The sequence below is a fragment of the Tenebrio molitor genome, chromosome 4 (assembly GCF_963966145.1).
Source record: "Tenebrio molitor chromosome 4, icTenMoli1.1, whole genome shotgun sequence".
Lineage (NCBI taxonomy): Eukaryota > Metazoa > Arthropoda > Insecta > Coleoptera > Tenebrionidae > Tenebrio > Tenebrio molitor.
Genome location: NC_091049.1, coordinates 16,470,766 through 16,495,468, shown reverse-complemented (window position 1 = coordinate 16,495,468; position 24,703 = coordinate 16,470,766). Strand labels below are relative to the sequence as shown.

General features: G+C 35.1%; 5 long non-coding RNA genes across 11 annotated transcripts in view; 2 read left to right on the top strand and 3 right to left on the bottom strand.

The window, feature by feature from the left end:
• LOC138127744 (uncharacterized) overlaps window positions 1-24,703 on the top strand; it is a 68,005-nt gene that overhangs the window by 21,195 nt on the left and 22,107 nt on the right. For 3 of the 7 annotated variants that reach the window (XR_011158367.1, XR_011158362.1, XR_011158365.1), the window contains exons 2-3: window positions 15,914-15,964; window positions 24,532-24,586. This is a non-coding gene — a long non-coding RNA (uncharacterized lncRNA). Of the gene's footprint in view, window positions 1-2,936; window positions 3,775-15,913; window positions 15,965-24,531; window positions 24,649-24,703 lie in introns of those variants that run through there. The other 4 variants (XR_011158364.1, XR_011158363.1, XR_011158368.1 and 1 more) reach the window with 4 other exon arrangements.
• LOC138127757 (uncharacterized) overlaps window positions 1-24,703 on the bottom strand; it is a 299,284-nt gene that overhangs the window by 263,115 nt on the left and 11,466 nt on the right. The window lies entirely within an intron of this gene.
• Window positions 62-7,367, bottom strand: LOC138127754 (uncharacterized). The gene is made up of 3 exons (XR_011158388.1): window positions 7,059-7,367; window positions 6,851-6,949; window positions 62-261 (listed from the first exon to the last, which is right to left on the bottom strand). It is a non-coding gene; the product is annotated as an uncharacterized lncRNA (long non-coding RNA).
• On the top strand, window positions 7,385-11,072 carry LOC138127769 (uncharacterized). Its single transcript, XR_011158402.1, has 2 exons — window positions 7,385-8,705; window positions 10,850-11,072. It is a non-coding gene; the product is annotated as an uncharacterized lncRNA (long non-coding RNA).
• LOC138127762 (uncharacterized) lies at window positions 10,910-11,290 on the bottom strand. The gene is made up of 3 exons (XR_011158395.1): window positions 11,270-11,290; window positions 11,085-11,214; window positions 10,910-11,029 (listed from the first exon to the last, which is right to left on the bottom strand). It is a non-coding gene; the product is annotated as an uncharacterized lncRNA (long non-coding RNA).

Here is a 24,703-nt window from a genome sequence, read left to right as displayed (position 1 = left end):
AGCTGATAATATCAATGTACCTAATCAAGAGATATATTCTTAAACCATAAGCGATCGCAAACGTGCAAGGAATTGTCAGTAAACTTTTTGAGGACCTTCATGATGGATTATATAATTTGTGTATCGTAAAATAGCCTCGTTAGGTTGCTCACAAATCAACGAATTAACAATGTTTGACACAAATTGTTACTAGTAGAAGATGAGAAGTTGATGGATTATTTATATTCGAGGGTTCTTCTACTTCCATTGAATTCCTTTAACCTACAAAAATAACTTGTAAGATTATAATCTATACAGTGAGCGGCAAAAGTATGGAATAAATTCATTAAAAATTAAACAAAATTTTTTTCAAAAAAATCTTTGAACAGGTCAATTTTAGTTTACAAAAATACATGTTCTAGTACCAAAGAAAATTCCAAGCAGTCATTTGTTTTCGAGTTATGACGTCATCGATAGTTTTTTTAAATGGAAACCCCCAATTTTTTTTCTTGATTCTGATAGCCTCTTTAATTGTCTAAATGATAGTATAAAAATTTTGTTACCTTACATAAGGAAATTTTTGAGAAAAAAAGAAAATAAAGTTGGAAAAAATAAATTTTATAACGAACAAAAACAAGTCAAAAACTGTGTTAGCAAGTACTTAAAATTATGGAATTAAATGTTCGAATTGCCATCCTCCAGCTTGTTGACAATAAGCAAGTTTATGAAGAAATTCCCCCTGTTTTAGTTTTATCTAGTTTTATCCGCGCACCCAATCAAAATTAAAATTTCTATACGTTGTGTTTCTGTTAAATGAGTCATTTTCGAAAACATTTTGTAAAACAAATAACACATACGAATGAAATTGACAGTAACATTTGACTATTTGATTTACCTACTTGATTTTTTGACTTGTTTTTGTTCGTTATAAAATTTATTTTTCCCAACTTTATTATTTTTTTTCTCAAAAATTTTCTGATATAAGGTAACAAAATTTTTCTACTGTCATTTAGACAATTAAAGGGGCTATCAGAATCAAGAAAAAAAATAGGGGGTTTCTATTTAAAAAAACTATCGATGACGTCATAATTCGAAAACAAATGACTGGTTGGAATTTTCTTTGGTACTAAAATATGTATTTTTATAAATTAAAATTGACCTGTTCAAAGATTTTTTTGAAAAAAATTTTGTTTAATTTTTAAGGAATTTATTCCATACTTTTGCCGCTCACTGTATATTAATACGTGAAGCAAAACCTTTGTACCCCTTTTTAAACAAATTGCGTGCACGGAGGAGTGTGAGATTTGGCATAGTTAAAGTTTATGTGAAGAAGGAGTGCAGAAAGATAAAATTTATGTTTTAACATTATGCCTCACGTTGTGGAGTCACTTTTAACATTGTTTGTATTGTAAATAGTTTATTTACATAAAGGTAAACAAAGTTAACAAAGGTTTGTGGTGAGACTCTTGAGGGAGCTCGAATGATTAAATGAATAATGATAATTGTCCATGCGTGCATCCCTTTTATAGCCTGACTGGAGATGGTCCGGCACGCTCCGACGGCGCGCAGCTGATGTGATGGTAGGGGCCCAGCGATTAGATTCTCGCTGGTGACGGTAGCGCTTCGAAAGGGTTAGTACGGGGCGCTTTGGTACTACATCCGTGATTTATGCTACAATGTATAATATACAGGGCGTCCCCAACAAAACAGACAAATCCATAGCTCTCTTATTTATTGGAGGATTTTAATTATCTATACACCAAATTAAATGGTTGTAAATAAGCTACAAAATGGCGTACTAAATTCACGTAAAACCCAAAGTGCTTAAACTGTCAAAATATTTTTTTGACAGTTTTTTGAGATTTTTATTCTGAAAACATCAATGTATGACATGTGTATTCTCATATAAGAAAAAAAAAATAACACTACATTCTGAAACAAATGACGAGCACCGAGCGAGAAGCTATCAAAATTCATTGGGTTACAATGTAATAAATTAACCAAATTAAGTCAGTTGGAAAAACAAATGACAAATATGTATCTAATAACATTTGGGATTGCACGTACAGAGCGCAGTTTAAGCATCGACGATAGTAGCATTTTTTAACTTTTTTTTGTATTTTGGGTAGGTAAGTGTACACTTGTGATACACTGTTCTTTTTAGAATAAAAATCTCTATCAGAACTGTTAAAAAAAAAAATATGTGTTCGCTTTTGAAAAAAAAATATTTTGACAGTTTAGCCCTGAAGCCCTTGGACCTATATGTTCGTTAGTATTGAAAGTTAATTGCACGTTTTGCTGATCAGAAACTTAAATATAAAGGAAGCATTAGACTGTGGAACAAGAATTCGCATCAAGTTTATGCATCGCGATGCTATTGATTGCGAAGTTTTAACTGGAACCGAACGCAATAAGAGAATTTTGATTCCACGTATAAATTTAACATACAGGCTGTTTGATAAAAAACGCCTCAACCCATAACTTTTTTATTTATTATCCGATTTCAATGAAATAAAAAACCGAAGATATGGTTTTTCATGCGCTATGAAGCAGCTATAAAAAAAATTTTTTGGCGTTATTTTCAGTAGCTAATGATAGTCAACTTTTTTTTTTTAAATGGACACATGTAGTTTTTTAAGCTCAGTCTGGCAAAGTTTTTTTTTTCTGAATCTAATGATGTATGAAAAGTTATCGTTTGGTCCATAGATGACTGAAAAAAAAAACAATTTTTAATTGTGGTTCAGCTTATTATGAAATTTTCAAGTGTGCCGTGAAAAACAATACAAATACAATACAAATAGCAACAAATGTCAAGTGTGAGTTTGAAAATTTTCAGGTGCAATCTTGAAGAGTTTTATTATTACTTTCTTATAAAACATGAATAATAATATACATAATAATATTAATAATAATAATATTAATAATATTATTATCCCATGTTATGACATTTTGGAAAACTACTTTAAATTTATCTGTTACGCCACTTTCGACCGCGGACTAGCTCAAGCCGAGAAGGTCGGGGTTCGGGGGGTGGGATCAATTAAATTTATACGTGTCCCTGGAGAACATTCAGCCTTTATTAAAAAAAACAAGAGAAACAAAAAAAATGATTCTAAACAAAATGAAATGGAAGATAAAAAAAAGAAAATGGAAACTTAAATTAAAGGTACATTAAGGCTGGTGGCCTGTGGAGACGTGAGTCCTTGAACAAAAACAACAAAAAAAAAACACAGAGAATGGGGCACACCCGTGAGCCAATGGGGGGTGTCGTTCGCCGCCACACGAAAGGATGTCGGAAGTTACCCCTTCAGACGGGGACTTACTTCACAGGGGTCGATGAATCCCGGCAGAGCTCCGCGATGGTCCAGTGCGCACTGTCCTCGAGGAGTCCCGGCGATGAAAATGACTCCGCTGCAGGCGTCAAACCTGAAACAAGAGGATAACCTCCGACCGAAAAAAGTGGGCAACACAGTGAACGATACGACAGAAAAAGGCGGTCTGTTCGGGTTTTTTTTTTCTTCCTAGCTGCCGATGACCTCGTGGCTGATCCGCTTCCGCGTGTTCGGTCCTAGCGAGTCCAGAGCACCACGTCCACATCCGTCCACCGAAGGAAACGACGACGACACTCAGCCCGGGAACACTCCAGCACGGCTCTCACCACAAAGGTCGGGTTTCCAGGGAACGTGAGGTTGACTCGGAGGAGCAGCACACGGGTTGTCTCGGCAAAATTAGTACCGATCACCCAAAAGGAATGCCCGGTGGCGCCTTCCGGTACCTACCACGCAAGTGCCGCAGGTACTGTCAAAACGTCATCCCATTGGTCTTATGGAAACGGATGGCCTGAACGTCCACAGACATACTCGAAAATGAGTGATGAAATTTCACAACCGTATCATATCAATAAACAATACTAAATTAAAATCCGAGCCTATTCGAATTAAACGGGGAATTTATCAAGGAGATTCTTTAAGTCCTTTATGGTTTTGTCTAGCCATTAATCCTTTGACAAATCTATTAAATAGCACTGGATACGGTTTTAATATTAGACATAATAATACCACACTATCAAAATTAAATCACCTTCTTTATATGGATGACATAAAACTTTATGCATCTAAAAAGAATCACATTTTATCTTTATTAACAATAACTGAAAATTTCTCAAATGATATTAGCATGAGTTTTGGTATTGATAAGTGTAAAACGCAATCAGTATGTCGCGGTCATTACGTAAATTTAGAATATATAACTAAAGAAGGAGAAATCATTAAAAATTTAAATAAAGGAGAATTTTATAAATATTTAGGTATTAATCAATCAAATCATATTCAACATTCAATTATAAAAGAAAATTTAGAAAAACAATTTTATTTAAGAATTAAATGTATTTTAAAATCAAAATTAAACGGTAATAATTTAATTAAAGCAGTTAATACATATGCTGTTCCATTGTTGACCTATTCTTTTGGTATTATAAAATGGTCCAAAACTAATTTACAGAATATAAATATTCAAACTAGAGTTGTCTTTACAAAATTTTGTAAACATCACCCCAAATCTGCTATTGAAAGATTTAATTTACCACGCGAAAATGGTGGTAGGGGTTTTTCAAATCTAGAAATTCTACAACATAATCAAATTGCTTCACTAAAAAATTATTTTCTCAATAGAGCTCGTGATAACACTTTTTTTAATGCTTTGGTTTCAGCGGATAAAGGCTACACACCTTTAAATTTAAGTGATAATATAATTTCAGATATTGTTGAGCCAAATATACCTGACACTATAGCAAATATAAAACAAAAGTCTTTACATGGGAGATATTTTAAAGAGCTAGAACAGCCAGAAATTAATATTCAAGCTTCTCATGCATGGCTTAAAAAATCAAATATTCATCCTGAGACTGAGGGTTTTATATTTGCAATACAAGATCGTGTTATAAATACAAGAAATTATAAAAAACACATATGCGGTTTACAATCGATCATTGATAAATGTAGGATTTGCGGAACTGAAGGGGAAACCATTGAACATACCATTTCTTCTTGCACCGTTTTGGCTCAAAGCGAATATAAAAAACGTCATGATATATTCGCAAAAATTATACACATGAATTTAGCAGTTAAATTCAATTTATTAAAGGATATACAACCACATTACATTTATAAACCAGAAAGTTGTTTAGAAAATGACAATTACAAATTATATTTTGATCGGACAGTTTTAACTGACATTCACATTCAGCATAACAGACCAGACATTATTATTTTACATAAACAACAAAAGCAAGCATATCTTTTAGATATAGCTGTTCCAAATTCACACAATATAACACAGACATATAATACAAAAATTAATAAATATTTAGAACTCTCCGTTGCTATGAGAAATCTTTGGTGTTTAGAAAAAATTTCGATTTTACCATTTATAATTTCAGCAACAGGAATAGTACCCCAATCTCTTTTTAAAAATTTAAAAATTTTGGACTTAGAGAACACATTGGTGGTTGAAATTCAAAAAGCTATATTATTATACTCATGTCACATCGTGAGGAAATTCCTTAACATTGACACAGAACATAAAACACAAAAAAGTCAAAATGCGGAGGCGAGACGCCGGTAATTATGTTGATAAGCACTGCACTGTTACTTGATAGTATTATCCGTAATAGTGTATGTACTCCGGCAAAATTGCCGTGCCGCCGGGTGGAGGTGGGATAGGAATTAATAATATTAACTTTTTGTTTTTGACGAATTACGATTTTTATTACACTCGAACATAAAATAATAGTCAAATGACTGCTATCCTGCCTGACTGACAATGTTATTTTATACTTAAATAAAAAAAGTTCAAAAAAGCAGATGAAAATTTCTAAGCGACGTTTAGATGATATTTATCATACTTTGTATTCCGATTGTTTTCCACAGCACTCTTATAAATTTTATAAAAAGCTGAACCAAAAAAAAAAATGTTTTTTTTTTCACTTAGCTATGAACCAAATGATAACTTTCAATACATCACTAGATTCAGAAAAAAAAAACCTTACCAGACCAAGCCTAAAAAACTACATGTGTCCATTTAAAAAAAAAAGTTGACTATCGTTAGCTATTGAACATAACGCCAAAAAAATACATTTTATGGCTGCCTAGTAGCGCTTGGAAAACCATATCTTTGATTTTTTTGCTCATTGAAATCGGGTAATAAATAAAAAGGTTATGGGTTGAGGCGTTTTCATCAAACAGCCTGTATTCAGGTACTATTTTACCATTTAATTTTCAAAGAAGTCAATTTCCAATTATAGCTGCATTTTCGATGACAATAAATAAGTCTCAAAAACAAACATTCGAAAAATTTGCAATTTTATTGAGGCAGCCAGTTTTCAATTTAGCAAACGATGAAATTTTATCTTAAGTTCAATGGAAAACATTTTATTTTTTTAACCGCCCGGTTTTTTTGTTTCAATAAAAAATATAGCTATAAAAAATACGAAACACGTGTTCTTTATTTAATTTTTAATATTTTGTATTAATTTTTTATTTCAATTTTATATAATTTGAAAAAGATAGGCAAATTAACTGTGTAGCCTTGGCGAAACCTGGCCAGTGTAGCAATAAAAAACCTAAGGAAATGTCAAAAAACGCGTTATTGTTTTTTAAATATGGCATAGCCATATTTAGTGCATAGTGACGTATTTTTAAACGCTCGCAGCTGACGTAATAGAACAAAATTCAAAAAAATTATATGCGATAATTATAGAGGTATACTGTTTGATAAAAAAAAAACCTCAGTAAGGTTCAAACTTAAAAATTTAATGAAAACGGTCGAATTTCGACCGCTGGGCGACCACTAGTAACAATAAAAAGACGTTTACGGTTTTCATTACTATGTTGTCTATATTCTTGCCTGCGATTAGCTGTAGTTCTTGAGTCCCTGGGTCAACCAGCACCTTATCTTTTACCTTCATGTTGACCTTAAAGTTTACATGTGTAATTTAAATTAAATCAATTTTAAAAATAGTAAAATTTAAATGAAATTTAATAATTGTTAAATATAAATGTGGTACAATAATTAAGATTTACCTGCATGTTGTCTTGAATTCGTTTTTGTCTTGCTCGAAATTTGCGAACAGGTTCCGTAGGATTTTTTGGCATTTTCAAGTCAAAATTATAGACGTGGAGTTTCTCACTGTGTATACGGTTAAAATGCACTAACTTAAGCAGCAAACAGCAACAGAATATCACGGATTACATTAAAATTCAAAACACACATAACCTCATGTAGTTGACGGATGCAATGCGATGCGCTGTTCACTAAAGTCACTAAATCAACACACTACGTCACGCCCGACGCTGTTCAGTTTTTTGCGTTTCATCTTGAATATCTCAAAGTCTTTTGAATTCGCACCCCTCGCTAAAAAAGTTTCACTTCAATAAAAGAATATTTTATTCAAAAAATTGAAATTACGACAAAACGGGGGAAATAGGCATGCACAATGTTAATAAAAGTGGCATTTATATTGAAACATTTCGACTTCCTTGACTTTTCGTCGATGATTTTTTTTCCCTCATTTGGTGTATTGTTGGTTGCCGCATTCCCTCGGATGAAATTTTGCGGAAAAATACGAAACAAAAATAATGAGAATAGAAATATTTATGGATCCTACGTTCTGTTTTATTTTTTATTTTGTTTAATTAGGTTCTAACGAGAGGCCGTACCTTTGGAGGTTTTTCAAAAATAGAATTAAAACTATTGAACACACTTCACTTAAATTTTATTTAACAAATAATCGAGAGTGGTGGCGTTTGGTCCCAACAAATGATAGAAATAAATAAATGAATTTAATTACAGAAGTTGGTGGACAATTGACTCAGGTGGATTTGACTCGCGGTATTTCAGTGCTGGTTTAACCCAAATTTTTTGGATCAGCTACCTGCTACTTGGTGTAAAGTGTTTTTCAGTCCGGGTTTTAGCGGAAACTAGTTTACGGCACCCTCGAATTTTGATCCCGGGCGGTCGGGTGGTTTAAACCGTATTTCTAGTCGACCGACGAAATGCCAGTCGGCGAAATCCCCACATCTGGTATACAGAAGGCGCAATATGCCTATTATCCAAAATTTTAAAATGGGCAGTTTCTGACTCACTCTTCAGTATAATTTCGCCTTTCAAAGAGTAGTTACGTGTTTCCTATCTTACCTATCGCTATGGAGAATAAAGACGAAAAACTAATTCGGTCCAGAAATTTTACTCCGTCCGAAATTAATATCCTTGTTCAATTGGTGGAAAAGCGGCGACAAATATTAGAGTGTAAAAAAACTGGAGTAATTACTACGAAAAAAAAAATGCAACCTGGGAAGAGCTCGCCAAAGAATTCAATTCATTATCTGGCTGTCTTCCTAGATCCGCTAAAGTGCTGCGCGATAAGTGGGCCAACATTAAAAAAACTGCGGTGCGAAACCATTCAGCCGATAAAAAATATTCGCGAGGTACTGGTGGAGGGTCAAGCAAAAAAAAATTGGAGACAACGGCAGACGCTGTTGTTATGGACATATTGGGGGAGCGATTAACAGGGATGGTCTCCGAATATGATTCTGATCAACAGCAATATGCAGGTATTACAACATAAAATAACAAATGAAAAACAGATGAAATCCAATTAATTTCCTGTTCCTAAATATTTCAGCTTGTGCACCCCCTGAACATGAAAGAAAAAAAAAAACAAGTTGTAGGTTGTGATGAACCAAGTGGGTAATTCAAAATTCCCACCAATCGGCCATCTCATTTTTTTTTTTTGCCAACATACGCAATGAAAATAACACCCGCGAAATTCAAAAATGGCCAAGAGCGCGTGATCGTACCTCGTTAATTTCCCTACGTTGTGTTTTTTTTTTATACAAATTAAACATTACCAGATTCGTTCCAACAGGGTTTGTGAACCACACAGAAGAGTGCAAATAAAAACAACACAATAATTAAAACCAGCTATTTATTCAAAGTTATGATTTTGGTTAACGCCGGGATTCATGAATAATAAAACGTCTCGGGAGAGGGCACCCAAGTCTCCTCAAATGTGAGAAGACTACTCATTTAGAACTCTAGGAAAATGGTGAGCTCTGGCCATTCTCCCAGACCCCCGAATGAGGCTCCGCTAAAACCTCTCCTGAAAATACGAACAAGTCCGAAGTGACAACATGGACGGGACAGTTAGTGAGAATTGAGCAAAACTGATTTCATAAACAACACAATTCAAATTCAGAAAAAACCAGGAGGGTCATGTACATTACAAACAAAACAGTTACTTCGGACCGTTCGAGCGAGAGCGGGCACTAGGCGAGAACTTCAGCATGTTCTTTTTTTTCTTTTCCAAGTTAATTTACAAAATACGGCAGATACGCTATAGAAGGAGTGAGTGGCTTTGGGTGGTCCGGGGGTCTGTGGTACCTATCCTTACGACTTTATCATTTCCCGCCTACCCGTGATTTAGTGCTAAGGGGAAAAATCCTAACTGCTTTACGTTAAGTCAACAAATTGAGGTACTCTAAGTTCATCGGTTGAATTGAATATGACTATTTCAGAGCAAAAACAAACGACGCTTGTCAAGTACCACAAACTTCGAGAACAGATTCCCATTCCGGAAGTTCTGTGCCAAGGAACTCGGATTCAACTTACACCATGAGCGACGTTGCGGACCAGCATTCAGCAAGCCCCGCCAAGCGTTATGGTTTTCGGGTCTCTCTTGGGGCACAACATGTTAAACGAGGGGCCGCGGGGTCGTGTTCAACGATTGGGTGTTAGGAGCAACTAAACCCCTCAAACAGAGAGAGACCCTCGCGATAAGGAAGAATTGACATTTACAGCAACTGGAAAATGTAAACGAAACCGCGACAAAACTTTGTTGACGGAGTAATCTAAGAACACTTTCAGTTTGGGATGGAAAAGTGGTAACAACCAATAACACATACATAACAATAAAACAAAAAACACAGTCCAGTCGACCCTAGCCTATTAGAGCCGGATCATCGACAAGGGGGGCCCCCCGTGGATAATATGGAGGGCGCCCCGGGACTAAACGATGAAAATACCTAAATGTAGAAGATCCCTGGATAAGGAAAAAAACCCACGCAGATACCTGAAATATAAACCCAATTGGTTGCTACCGGGATGGAAAGTGGAAACTTTCAAATTTTGATCAAAAATGTTAAGCAATAAATAAATACTTGTTACAGCAAAAGCGTCACTCGGAATAATTAGAAGGGGATCAAAGTGAGGGAGTGCGCTGATAAAAAGTGAAAGCCACAGACCCACGCTAAAACTTGGTGTCATTTTCTTTTAGGAAAATTAGTGAATTGTAAAAACCTGCTTTGACAACAAAGGGAAAACGTGATCCGTCAATTTTATAAATTTAGCAAAACTAGAACCAGGCTGCCTTACGCTCCTTCGCAAGCTTATAATGTTAAAAAACATAATACATGGGGATGGTCGAGATAAATGTGGATTTTGTAAAACATGGTGGAAACCCACGTGCGACCCATTTGTGTCTTATTATTGTTAAACTACATTTCGCGCGAAGCAGAACTAATTTTAGTACCCCAAACACATACCTAGTTCAAAACAGAAGTTGGACAGCAGCATTTAGCACAGTTCAATAAAAAAAAACAACTAAAATCGCCCAATTAGCACACAGAAAAATACACGGTACTTCTGTACTACTCCGCGGTCAAGAAAAAAGTGCCCTCCAGAAAAAAAAACATGGCCGTTCATCCCCTGTCGACTTTCACCCACGCCCCCAAGCGGTCGCCGACGGTACCGAACGCCGGTAATTCTATAGCTTTCATTGGCGGTTAGTTTTGAATTCAAAAGCGGTTATCTCAAGGTACTTGTAAAAGATTACTTTACCTGGTGATTTAATTTTGACATGGGTACAATCAAGTGCTCCCACAACTCGAGGAAATCGAGCTATACTGTAAAACATTTGCTTCACGGCACTTTGTTCCTGCTCTGTGACAGGAAACTTTATGTACTGTAATCGTAAATCAGCAATTGCTTGTGTCACCTAAAAATGTATTTTAAGAATAAATATTTAATAACTATTTACATATATTCAAAACCTTATCGGTTGTTTTACTTGCTGTACTTTTGTGAATGCTAGCAAAATCTCCAATTACTATTAAAAAGCTTCCACATGCGTAAAATCTTATCGTTAACAGTAACATCTCCATTGGTGTAAGTGCATGATTCCTAAAATTTTTCAATTTATAATAACCTATACATATTTTTTCTTATTATCACATACCAATTGGTGGGATGTTTTATAGCATCGGTAATCTGATCTAGTAACAGAACTATACTCCATTCTTTATCTTGGTGAGTGGTCGATACGATCAAGCAAGCCATGGGTAGCTTTGTAAGTTTTACTTTTTCCACCAAATTTGTGTGTCGTGTAAATCAAATATTAACTGTCATCGCTGTCATTCGAATTCAGAATCTTCGTCAAGCATTCATCTCCAAATCTCACAATCTTATATCATGAAATGTAAATATATAAGCCGTACACATCGATTCTTACATTTAACCGTTCCCTATATGAAAATTATCGGCGTCCGTCGTCGGTCAATCCGACCGTCGACCGAACATTATTCCCGTCCCGTGCCGGGCAATATTGCAAAGAAGTTTGGGTGTGAGAAATTAACCGGATTCTTAAACCATAAACCGGATCAAATTTGACCGGAAAGTGTGTGGCCGGTCTAGAACATTTTGAAATTCCCAAGCAAGTTATTAAAATTTTAGAAAACGATACGATATGAAGATAACACGTTTGAGGTTATGTGTCGGTGGTCTCGGTCCATATGAATCATGAGCAATTTAACCAGGAAAATAATAAATAGAAAGACTTTGCGGCGTCTCTGTAAGTACATTATTGTTGTATTTGAATATTTTTCAACAACTACCAACGCACTTTTTCATTGGAACTTTCAAAAACCCCTAAATTCAACTTGACGGCTGAAAATTTCCCAAAGACCACTCACCAAGATAAAGAATGGAGTATATTGTCTCTTTCGATAAACGAAATCTCCTGTACAATTCTTCATCATCCCAATAATTAAAATGATCCTTCCGCATCTGGACTCTCGGAACTTTCCTTGGGCGAGCCAAATGTTCCACAATATTTATCATTTCCTCATCATCTGAATCGCTAGAAAACATCTCAACCGAAGATTCACTATCACTATTACTGTAATAAGCCATAGCCATTATCCAAACTCTGTTTTAAAACACAGTAGCAGACACAAACAAAACTTTAAAATGACCTGTCAAAATGCCTGTCAAGTTTGAATTTTTACAGTTCAAACAACAAAGAAATGTTGGGAAACATGGAGAAATATATGAGGAGGAAAAAGTTGACGATGAATGTAGAGAAATCCAAGATGATGGTGTTTAGAAAGGGGGGTGGTAGGAGAAAAATAAATGAGGGGAGATGGGAAAAGGATAAAATTGAAGAAGTGAAAGAATTTAAGTATTTAGGTTATGTGATGAATGAAAGAAACACAGCAGCAGCACATGTGAGAGAGTTAGTGAAAAAAGCGAATAAGATAATAGGAGCGGTATGGGGGATAGGAGAGAGAAAATTTGGACATGACTTTAGAAGGAGAATAATGATGTTTGATAGTCTGGTGAAAAGCGTGATGATGTATGGAGCGGAAATATGGGGATGGAGAGAGCAAGAAGGGTTGGAAGGGGTGCAAGGAAAATATTTGAAATGGGTGCTAGGAGTAGATAGAGAGACACCGGGCTATATAGTGATGGAGGAAACAAAAAGGGATGGAATAAGAATAGAAGCAGGAAAGAGAGCAATAAGATTTGAGGAGAGGTTGATAGAGAGAGGAGAGTGTAGAATTTTGCAAGAGTGTCTGAAAGAAAAAAGGAAAGAAATAGGAAAAGGGGTATGAAAAGAGAGGGAGGCATATTTCGAAAGAAATGGGTATGCAGGAGCGGAGATAGAAAGAATGCGAGAGGGAGGCAGAGCAATGACAGATGAATTGGTGCAGAGAGACAGAGATGTGCAAGTGCAGGAAAGAAGAACGAGAATTAGGGAATCTAGGTACAATGGGAAGTATGAAAAAATAATAACGGAAGAACTACCAAAGTACCTAGGAAGAGAGAGTAGAAAGGAGAGAGTGATAATAGCAAGATTTAGGTGTGGAAATGAAGAGAGAGAGAATAAATATTGGAATGAGGATAGGATTAGAGTGTGCAGGATGTGTGGAGAAAAAAAGGAGACGATAGAACATTTGTTGAATGAGTGCGTAGAATTGAGAGAGAGAGATGAAAGTAGAGAAGAAATGCTGAATGAGGATGGAAGAGGGATCGAATGGATGAAGAATGTTGAGTGGAGAAAAAGGACAATATGTGGGGAGGGATAATTGCTAATTTGTTAATTGGTTATTGATTTTGAATCACTGTTTTAGTTATTTACTTAGATTAGTTTTTAGTTATTATATATTATATTAAGTTAGTGGAAATGTATAAGTTAGTGGAAATGTATAAAAATCGGATTACTTTGAAAACCTGTATAGGTAGACTACGTCCACTGATAGAATGCATTTTTTTAAATATCCTTAGATAACAAAATCCCCAAACCATAACATTAAAATATTAAGAAAGTATCATAGATTGTGTTGGTAATATCTTGAAGCATTCGCGCCACTGATTCTCATTGGTTGTTATAAAACCCACGCGAAAAATAAATTATATGACGTTTCAAATTTGAAATTGTCAGTGCTGTCAAGTGATTTAAGCATTTAGATTTGCGATTTTTCATCTTTAGAGCTTTGTTTTGCGTTCCTCTGGTTTTAAAAGTTATTAGTTTTGATCGTGTTGCTGTTTTGATCTCCTCCGTTGCGATTTTTTTTTGATTTCTTTGAATTTGTGAAGTGAGTGCGTGCCTCAAGAATCTAGCATAATGAACACTTCAGTGACATTACAAACATCGAAAATGATACAGAGGTAATTTTTCTTCATGCATTAAATATTAAATAATCTCTTGTTTGTTTTAGCCATTTCCGAAAAAAGCTGGATATTTTCATTTCTGTACCCAGCTTTTTTCAGAAATTCGAAAATGTATTGTGCGTTGCATTTTTAAATCCATCGGGCACATTATCACTCTTGAAATACCCTGTATTAATAAAACCTAATATATTACCCCTGCTATACAGAAGTTTTCTTTCGTCTTTCCTAAGTGCAAACATACAGAATAATAATAAAACATCACGTGTAAACCTGTTCTTTCATTTTTTTAAATTTCGCGCCGGATCTATTTCTTATAGCGTAGAGTGAACACTTTTAGTAACATTTATGTCAAGCAATCTATCAGTGGACAGAGTTTAACAAATATACATACATACATACAGTTCAAACAACAACAAACTGCACTTGCGCTTGCGCAGAATCGACCATAGTTGCCAACCGTACTAAATATTGAGTTTACTAAAACCAGTTTCCTCGAAACCCGTTTAGAGGACTGAAAAACACTCATCCGTTTAAACTGGTTTTAATTCGGGATTAAAAGTAAAACCAGTTTCGGTGATCTCAAGTTTAAACCCGCACTGAAATACCGGGGAAGTGCTTATTTCGCATACGGTTGCACTCAAAATTATTTCTTGGAAATGCTAGAAATAATGCAGCAAATAATTGCAAACCTGATCACAATAATTCAGAATTATTATAGCATTGGGGTTAGTAAAAAAACAAATAGTGAAAATCACAATAAAAGATGTACAATTTATGTATTATTGTTCTCGTAATTTTCTAACATGAGTTGACATTTCCCCACTGAGTTCCTCGAATTTTGGGGCACCTAGTATATTAAAAGGGAAACGTTTATTTTCGTGTTTGTTTCCTGAGATACATAACCGAGAAGGTGGTAAAGGCCTTCCATATTCAATATACACTACTAAATCTAGTGATTTTAGTAACTTTTGTGGTGTAATAGGATCCATTTTTTTTCTTTGTAGTGTTAATGCAATGTCACAGATAAACAATTCAGGTTATGTGTATTTTTAAGCAAAATACGGCAAAAAATCTCTCCAACTATTCGATAAACTGACATCTTCCGCAAATTTAGACCATTTACTTCCCAAAAATGAATACTTTTGTTTTGTCTCCAAAGTGAGGCATTTTCTCTTTATAACTCTGCCTGTGGCCTCCATGATATGGCTACTTAATCGTATTTTTTTCAGTAGTAAGTATAATCTGACAGTGTCAAATTTTTTGACAAATTCAAAACGCTCGCTTTAAATGTTCAATATTAGAAAAAATAAAACACTTTCATTGCAATACAAAAAAAGAAAATTCCCCAGTTAATGTACTGGGTGATCAAGAAGGACTGTTTAAGTTGGCAGTACAATTAAGAAAATTTTTTAATTCGGTTATTTATAACACTGCAACTGGATATGTTTTGTTGGTTTATTTGACAAATATCTGATATAGGTATAGCATTAACAACGACAAGCCACCAACAACCGGAAGTTACTCCTGTTATACGATTTAAAATACGATCCAGTGTTACCAACTTAAACAGTCCTTCTTAATCACCCCGTATATTGAAAATGGATGAACTTTATACAGTGTGGAAACTTTAACTGGAATAAAATTCATAACTTGGACATAGCTAAATTTTGTAAAAAATCCCGAAACAGGTTGATTTTTGTTTTGTTTGTGCGTCAGTTTTGAGGTATTCGGCCTCTTTTCTCTTATGTATCACTTGGCTGACGCCTCGTGCTTCAAATTTCGGCCTCATACCTGAAAAGTGATCTGCCAGCGCTACTCATGTGAAAATAACTAATGCACGTGCGTATCCAGTGCTGTAATCCCACCCGTAAAAATGCTTCATACACAAGTTAGGTATAAACATAATTTTTAATTTTTATTTTCGTTTCAGTAAGCCTCAAGACCAAAAACTAAACTGAATTCGTTTCCTGGAGTCACATTGGTGAGAATATTTCATTGAATTTACGTTGCTTTCATCCATAAATTTGGAGTCCAAATATTTTAGAGAAATTGATGTTCTTATTAACTTTTGTGTTTTTAATTTTGTCTTCTTTTTTCGTCACTTACATTTGACATGTTCTTAAGATTTAGTAGCATGACAAAATGTCACTATTTCATTCTTGGCCGGTGTAGAAGGCCTAAGTGATTGTACAAACCTGGAGCTAGCATCGAGAACAAAAAAAAAACATCGACGACGACGTCTCGTGCCGACGCGACGCGCCCACCCTCCGTGACATTTTTTGGGTCGCTCATTTCGTTTGAAGTACGTTCATTTGTGCCAGCCACGGGGCGGCTGGAAGCACACGTTACCACCTGACGCAAATGCGCCGTGACTCACCGACGCTTTACCGTAAAACCATTTGCAATTTTCAATGTAAACAAACCGGCGCGATGTTCATCATCTTGACAAGCGAGAGCGCACGTGTAGTCACTTTGATGCGCAGTACGTTCAAAGATCGCAACGTCTTATTGCAAAGGGCAATAAGTGTCAATTGTTTCGCGCGATGCAGATAATTGCAAGTCCGGGGGTTGCGAGAAAAATATCGAAGCGGCGGTGTGTCCGAGTTGGGCCCGCACGTTAATGCCCTGTAATCCGATGTCCGACGTCCGAGTTGGGCCCGGCTACCTGTAATAATAATCCTCCGCCGCGCCGCGCCGCGCCGTCTTGACGGCATCGGAGTTCAGTACCTACCTACTTGAGGTAATCCTTTGACAATTCTATCCATTTACGGTTATACCATAGCAAAAGAATGTTTCAAAATTAACATTTTTATTTCAGAAATATTTACATTATTTTACATAAGAATGTACAAAAAGCATTAGATAGATACTCGTAGATACAAACAAACAAGTCAATTATTATTTCTTAATTACTGTTAGAGCGTATTATAACAAACAGCATAACGAAATCTAACCAGGATATAGAATTATTCGCTTCAAGTTGAGTTTTTGGGAGAGGAAGTTGGACAGATCTTTTGGCTAGCCACAGATTCTTCCGCGCACGATTCACGTCATAAGTGAAAATCTGATCCAAAAAACCATTTTGTCGCAATTCTTGACGCAATAGTTTTGCAGGTTTATGTGTTAAATTGTCTAGAGCTTTTATTTTGACGCCATTACTCAGTGCTTGCCTCTCTATATTTTCTTCTTTGGGGTGATTATGAATAAGATCACTGCTGATCACATTCGTTGGTTCGGAACCGAAGGTTTACACTTTTGGAAGGCAGTTTGATTTTTTGTTGACACAACCCCACCGAATTTCATCGTCCTTGCCACACAAAACTTAAAATTATTCACTACAAGCAACTGTTTCCCTTCTTCACTCAAAATTGATTTCACTTCCATTTCTGTGACTAGGTAGGTATTTACAGATTCAGTAGCAAATATTCAAATTGAACTGAAATTAAGATGCATTTTTATAATTAGTTGTTGGCCGGGTGACCCTACTCCTTATCGGATTAGGCGGTGCCCGGATTGGGGATACTTGGGGGCCGATAAATTTGAGCGAGGATTATCTGAAGTACCGGGCCCAACTCGGATACGCCCCGAAGCGGAAACGAGAGGTCGGTCGGTAACGTCGATTCATGACACGGAATATTATTTATGTTTCACCAAAGTGTTCGGCAAATGACGAACACGCCGAAGAATTGTTAAGTTAGTTTATTCATAAGTAAAATTCATAAGTTCATGGTTACCTGTAAAAGGAAAGCTTTTCTTAAAAACCAATTGATTCATTGTATCACGTAATTTTTTTATTAAAGCGAATCTTTTAATATTCAAACAAAAATCAGTTTTTTCATTTTCTTGCGGTGTCGAGAATTCAGAGCTCTTGCTCTGGCAACTGAGCAAGATCATCAACAGCTCCCAAAACTAGTTGCCTGGCGCCCTTTTAGCGAACTCACCCAGAGCCCCGAACAAAACCCTGAGCCCGGTCAGTCACTGTCCCATTTTGGGTCACAATTTCAATCAACAGCGTATAGGAAATTGGAGGAAAATGTGCAGCAGTTTAATGATATAAACTAGCCAAAACTGAATAGGGAATTCCACAATTTTTCTTAGAAAGCAAAATAATTGCCCCAATCCTCCCACGTATTCTTAAACACTAGATAAATTTAAAATGTTACAGGTACTTGAAACATTACATCTAATGTGTATCTTTATATATTTCTAACACATTTCATTATAAATTTTAAATTGTATTAATAAAAAATTCAAAAATGGAAAAATTCCCTATTCATTTTTGCCTAGTTTATTTTAAATTAATTAAAATTTAAGATATTCATTTCTAAGTAATGTAAATTATTTTTTCTATTTTGCACCTTTAACACAGTCAGTATAATACTCAAACGGGTATCGAAAAGGAGTTCTTTTCACGGTTTCAGGAACATTTACTTAAATTTTTAACGTTGGTAGCGACTCACAGTGAGTATAGTATTTTTACTCCTAATAGAAATATTGACTAAAATCATAAATCACACCAACAAAGAAGCAGTTTACAATTCACTTACAGGTACTTACACTAACAGGTAAGAAACCGGTCGTTTTTGCCTATTGGATTCCAGCAAATATTTGACTGAGGTTATTTAATACCTCACCATAAATTACCTGATGGGGTGCTGGGATCTGTTTCTTTGTTGATATGATTTATGATTTTAGTCAATATTTCTATTATGGGTAAAAATACTGTACAGGTGTCTCAAAATTCGCGAATTCGGAATCCAGAGCGTCGTAGGGAATGACCCAGTGGAACTCGAAAAACACTTAGAAAAAAAAATTGCTCTTTCTGAAGAAGATACATTACATACATTACTTACATTCGCCAAAATAAAGCACACGTTTATCTCATAATAAACCCTATGAGATCAACGTAGTACTGGTGTTTATGCTACACCATCTTGAACAGACGCAGTTAGATGGCGTTTATGCAAAAAATAAACCTGAATAACAAGTTGTTGGATTTTTTGTCGCTTAAGACACCGATACCGGCGCATGCGGCTTAAAATTCTCTCTCCTATGATACCAATATTTCAATTTCGTATTTTTTGGCGTTTATGTCGTTTTGGCGTAAACACATCGATATGGAGAAACATATCCGCAGATGTGTTTCAAAGGCTCGATCGGCGAATGCGCAAAACAGGACAAATGCCTCGCAATATTGCGTGTAGGGATAATGGACGACCACGCACTTCCAGAACACCAGAAAATGAAGAAGCAATAGTTGATTATATTGATGAAAATCCTAGCCGGGGTTGTCGTGGTGTGGCTAGAACTCTTGGACTGTCTAAAAGTTTAGTGCAATGGGTTTTAGCTACTGAAAGATACCATCCATATCATTACACTAGGGTACAGGCCCTACAAGAAGGTGATTTTGATCGGAGGACACACTATTGTACCTGGTTACAACAACAACTGGAAGCACATCCTAATTTTTCGAGACAAATCCTTTGGACGGATGAATCCATCTTTACGCGTGATGGAATTTTTAACAAGAAAAATAATCATTATTGGGCAACACAAAACCCACATCTAGCACGACCGCGAAATAATCAGTTTCAGTTCTCAGTTAATGTTTGGGCTGGAATACTGGATCAGTATCTTATTGGTCCAGTTATATTTCCCGCAAGAGTGAACCACCATGATATTTTACATTTTATAAATAATCAACTTGATGATTTATTATACGACGTACCACTGGCAAGGCATCAGAACATGTTGTTTCAACTAGATGGTGCTCCAGTTCACCATGCTATTGCAGTTCAAAATTTGTTAAACGCCAACTTTCCTCGTCGGTGGATGGTCGTAATGGACCGGTGTTATGGCCGCCACGTTCACCAGATCATACCCCACTTGACTTTTTTTTCTGGGGACACATGAAGTCTCAAGTGTACAACTTACGACCACCACCAGAAAACAGAGAAGAATTATTGGCCAGAATTAACGCTGCTATCGAGACTGTAACGCAGGAAATGTTAAACAATATTCACCATAGCCTGCCAAGACGTGTGGAAGCCTATTTAGCACAAAACGGGAATGTTTTTGACAATTTATTATAATTTTTTAAGTTTTTTCGTTTGGTGTTATTTTTTTAATTTTGGTTTCTTTCAAGTCGATGTTTATAATTAGACAATTACAAGATGTTTTTTATGTTTTTAATACGAGTTTCTTTATTTCTTTATGTTCTTTTTATTAATTTTATTTATGGTGCCACTCCGTAGCGTCCCTATTCAATCAAAATACCAAAATACCAAAGCCGTCGACAACCGAGCCCTGACCAAACACGTGCCCGTGGTCCCTCGCGTTTCTCCCCAGTGTGCCAGTGCCCCCTGTTTCCCCTCTACTACCCCCGTGATCCTAACTTCGCAAAAGAGCCGCGTGCGTCGCTGGTTCCGTTCCTAGTTCCTTTTGGCTGGTGACTTTGTTTCGGCGGCGGCAGTTTGAATTCAAACTGAGATATTACACAGAAGAAGCTAATAATAATTATGTGTTATTGCATTAGCAAAAGTTACAAAAAATGTCTTGTGCATAGTCAGAAAGAAAAATACCAGTACCTATTTAATAACGCAATAGGAGTAACTGTTAACTTAAATTGAAGACACCTTCTCTGGTTCAATTTTTTTCCCTCCTAGCTGTTCTCATAACATTGGTCTTGAAGTGGAGAAATTGCTATCATGAATGTCTCTTTATTGTGAACCAACTTAATGTTGTATATTATGACAATGCCACAACATGACTGTGATAACCTGTAAAAATTGAATATAATAAAGAACAACAGTTAAAAATTCTGCACAATAAGAAGATATCTTACCCTGCGTTAAACTTGTAGTCACATTGATGGGCACTAAATCTACCTCCATGAACAGCCAAATAATTATGCGGTGACTGCTTGTTTTTGGCTTTGATAAACGATAAAGCTATTACCACAATTACTTTTTAATGTAGAAGAATACGTCTATTGCCTGAGCTTGCGTAGAGGAAAGTACTAGCGTTAGAATACATCGCACTCGTTGAAATATAATGACGGAAGTTTCTTGACACATTGATGCTTTGACAGTATAAATGTCAAGATTACAAACTTTTACACGGCAAACTTGGCTGTTGCTTATTTCAAGTTGCCACGCTTTTGAGATACACGTAAATTGATTCTTACTTTTAAATTGTAGCAATGGTGCCAAATTGCACTAACTTTGGAGTTCAATAACTTACACTAACAAGTAAAACAAATTTTTATCTTTATTTTTTATGGATTCTTTATGACCTTCCAAATCAGAATGATATGAGTTAGTCCGCTATTTTTGGGACACCCTGTATTTGCCAAATATAATTTTTCTAGCATTGTGTTTTGAACTTTTTTTAATGTAATATTTAAAATAGGGGCAAAATAGAAAAAAATATTGTATTACACTCGTTTTATAAGCCATTTTGTCGCACTTGTTTGCTTTATAGCACTCCTCGCTGCGCTCCTCGTGCTTCAAAAAGCACGTGCGACAAACTTGTATAATAAATTACTATTTTCGCATTTTGTACAGTAATGAACTACACTGGCGAAAGAAACTTTTAAAAACTTCGTTAAAATTAAAATATAATTTGTATTTTAGACTGCAACTATCCATTTTAACAATTTTACATTTAACTTAAGAATTAAGACAAACAAACAACAGAAAAAATAAAAAAATCACGATAAAAATTACAACAGAAACTTTTATACTAAAGACAACGTAACATTTTATCTGACCCACCCATTACATTTTCTTAGTTACCTACCAATCAAATAGGTTGTTAAGACGACCTAATTTACACAGTAAAAATTTCTAACATTCGAATTGTCTTAATGACATTTTATTTTTTAAATCCTAAAACTATAATTGTGGACTTGACAGCAAAATTCTAACCTTAACTTTTTTACGTGGCAAATGTGATGAAAAATTATACAGATTGAATCTGGCTTTGATTCTTATTGGTCAATGTATGTGGACGGAGCAGAATATAAAAATACTAAAGGGTGACTATTAAAATATTCAGTTAGGGTTGGCTATGAATCATTCTTTGTTTTCCGTTGCACCTTAGACACTGACAAGTTTGACATTTCAAAAGTTTGACATTTCGCGCCGTAAATTTACACTTGGGATATAATATGTGACTATTACACTTTGCGAAGAAATAATCAAAATTAGTAATGACGACCCAATCACTGGGGAAAATCTTTTGGCTTTAAAAACGAATATGGAAATGAGACTGTGATGCAAGTTACAAGAAATGGGATAAGATTTAAGCAATGGGGAAAACAAAATTGTTATATACAGGGTGACTGACGAAAAACCTTTGACGCTGTATCTTACTTATTCTTTATCCGATTTGAATAAATGACACATCAAATGAAATAGTTCGAAAAACACTTCGTTATTATTCTATTCGATATTTTTTTCGACATCTATTTTTTGACAGACAATAGCCAACTTTTTTTTTCAAATTACACTCTATACATTTTTTTATTCGTTCTTATAAAGAATCTTCATCTGAATATTCGCACATTAAAAGAAAAAACAAAAAATGTATTTTAATTGAAAAAAATTGAAAATCAAAAATCAAGTAATCAAATTTGTAAACAATACAAAATCTATTCTAGTTGCTCAAAATTTCCTCAATGCTGTTGCAGACACTGTCAATACCTTCTAGAAATGCCCACCTTTGCATTCAGTAAAAAATTTCGGGGTTTTTCCTGACATACTCCCACCTTTTCTTAACTCTTTTTGGGTACCTGTTGGGGTCAAATAAACATTGTCTCGAAAGTTTCGAATGAATATAAAGAAATCCAATGAATTTAAATCTGGGGATCTAGCGGGCCATCGAATAGCTCCAAAATGATTTAAAAATACAAAATTCACGCCTGCATTATGTGGTATGGCGCCGTCCTGATGAAACACGACTCTATTCACCACTGCTAATGGTATCTCATTCAGAAAGTTGCTTATTTCGTTTGATAATGAATAATATGATATTTTGTTTGATTGAGACTGCTATCAATAAAAAAGGGACCCATTAGTCCATGCTATCTCCAAAAATGCCACACCACACGTTAACACTAAATCGTCTTGGGAAATTTTCTTTCACAGCAACATTATTATTATTATAAAAAAAATTTAAAAAAATTTGTTACACAGTCTAGGACTGGTTTACAAATCTATGAGGGGCATGATGACCAACTCAATAGACCGGGACCAATGGCTTAATGTGACTTCCGAATCACGAGACAGAATATAGCCTTTTTTTTATTATTTTTAAATTTCGCCCTGGGTCGGAATCGAACCCGCGACCCTCGCGTCCCTGAGCCGAAACGGACTCCCTTAGGCTATATTCTGCCTATTATATATATATATTATATATTATCAAACTGTTTAGACAAATGAACATTCAGAGCTTATTTAGTCATTTCCAGCATTTAGAACAAACTTCTCTCGTATTTATTTTGGTCACTTGAATAATGACGGAAGTTTCTTGACACATTGATGCTTTGACAGTATAAATGTCAAGATTACAAACTTTTACACGGCAAATTTGGCTGTTGCTTATTTCAAGTTGCCACGCTTTTGAGATACACGTAAATTGATTCTTACTTTTAAATTGTAGCAATGGTGCCAAATTGTACTAACTTTGGAGTTCAATAACTTACACTAACAAGTAAAACAAATTTTTATCTTTATTTTTTATGGATTCTTTATGACCTTCCAAATCAGAATGATATGAGTTAGTCCGCAAACTGTTTAGACAAATGAACATTCAGAGCTTATTTAGTCATTTCCAGCATTTAGAACAAACTTCTCTCGTATTTATTTTGGTCACTTGATTTTTAAATTTTGTACATTTACTCTTTAATTTCTTGATTTTTGTTTAATGAATGGCTATAGTTCTTTGCATTTTTATATTCAGAAGACAAATCTCTACAATACGGAAAAAAATAGATGTACAGTGCTATTTGAAAAAAAGAAACTGATGTTCATCTGTCAAAAACTGGACGCAAGATTTTTTTTTTATTTAGTTGGTATTGAAGTGTTTTCAAAATTATTTCATTTGATGTGTCATTTATTCAAATCGGATAAAAAATAAGCAAGATACAGCATCAAAGGTTTTTCGTCAGTCACCCTGTATAAGTTGGAAATGCCCACCTCGCGTTACTCTATAACCAAACAGTTTCAATAGCCCCCAACACAGCAAAGCACCCGAAATATTATAATTTATCAGTAATGAGCACCGTTATTTTTCTGTCCCTAAGATGGTTAGTGTCATGGCCTATTAAATAAAGATCGCCTTGTTAGTAGGCAAATTGTTTGTCAAAATTGACATTGATCGTTGACAAAAAATGTAAGGGACATTTTACACTGTAGAAAATTAGGTGTACTCTATAATTTTGAAATTAACTGTACATATGTATATATTTATTTAAACTCTAAAATGTACTTTAAATTTTATTGTCGGTTTTTATGTTATCAGAAAATTGTAAAGTTAAAATTTCAGGTATGTTTTTTGATCATATGGACCACCATCTTATCAACTGGCGCAGAAGAAAGCGGTAAGAAATAATTTTTATTTTGGCACAAGGAACGATAACACATTTCAACAATATTTCCTTCGGTATTTTTATTTAATTCTGGCTTTAAAACCAAAAGAATATTACATGATAATTTTA